Source organism: Otolemur garnettii, unplaced genomic scaffold, assembly GCF_000181295.1.
Source record: "Otolemur garnettii isolate 467f Iridium unplaced genomic scaffold, OtoGar3 scaffold00325, whole genome shotgun sequence".
Classification (NCBI taxonomy): Eukaryota; Metazoa; Chordata; class Mammalia; order Primates; family Galagidae; genus Otolemur; species Otolemur garnettii.
This window is the reverse complement of record NW_003852720.1, coordinates 426,382-427,680: the sequence shown is the minus strand read 5'-3', so window position 1 is coordinate 427,680 and position 1,299 is coordinate 426,382.

Below are 1,299 nucleotides of genomic sequence, written 5' to 3'. Positions count from 1 at the left end.
CAGGCGCCTGTGGTCCCAGCTACTTGGGAGGCGGAGGCAGGAGACTCGCTTGAGCCCAGGAGTTGGAGGTTGCTGTGAGCTGTAATGCCACTGCACTCTACCCAGGGGGACAGCTTGAGGCTCTGTCTCAAAAAAAAAAAATTTTATCAATTATTGCATCAAAGTGAGGTCCACCTTTTTATCTCCACGGCTCTGACCCACAAAACTTGGAGGCCCCAGCGCGTGGACCCCCGCCTGGGCCCACTGCTGTCCGATGGCTCTAGGGCGAGGCTTCCGGGAGTTTTCACCCTGCCCCAGAGTCCTCGGGCATGGATTTACGGGCCTAGGTTCCTCAAATTTCCCAATTCAAAGAGTCTGCTTGTTCTTGTTTTTACTGCCTGTCATTGTCTGTTTTGGTTGCCGGATGGTATTGGTGAAGTCTGGGGAAATTAGAGACTTGTATGTTCTATGTTTTGTTCCCTTGAAGGAGCTAGGCTTCCTACTGCCTATTTATAGACATATGGTAGACGCAGCTAGGTGGCTAGTTCTTGGGGCAGGGGACTAGGAACCCGAGCGAGCGGGAGGCTACTTGCATGAAGTCCTTTGCCTATGGCACGTACGCAGGCAAGACTAGCCCCAGCAAAGGAGAGGCTCCCCCTGCCTCATTGGACAGACTTCTTAAGTTTATGTTTGGCTTTGTGTATTGATTTGTGGTATTTTGAGGTTTTTTTAAGTTTTCAATTCAGTTGTCAGTCTTTTCTGTGTGAATGAGTGGGTGAGTGGGTGAGTGAAAGAGTTTATATGTGGTTCCAGGGCTCCAGCTACAGAATCTGAGTGGGCCCCAATCCGCCGTTCCAAGGCTCTATCGTAGGGCTTAGTGGCGGCCCCTCGGGGCCACCTGGCCGGGGGTTTATACCGCCCCCCCTAAGCTAAGAGCTGAAAAATCCCTTCGGGGACATGGCCGGGAGGACACCTGAATAAGAGTCAGGCACTCTGTACCTGACTAATATTGTCTGTCCGTTTATTTCCCTCCCATAGTGTGTCTTCTGATATTACTTGGTCTGTCAACCCGACTTCCTCTTTTCACCCGAAAGCCGTTTCTCTTTTTAAAAGCGGCACAATTTTCCTCCCTCCTTTCTCGTGCGGTTAGAAAAATTAAGGTTGAAACAGTTCCTTTTTCTTATCTTAGTAAGACTGTGTAAAATTTGCCAGTTGAATTTATGTTAGATTTGTTTGTCACGATTATAGAATTTGTAATTTTAGTATTTTTAGCTTGTTTTCTTTTCAGACTCACAGGGGGTGAGTCTTTGATGTGCTGAA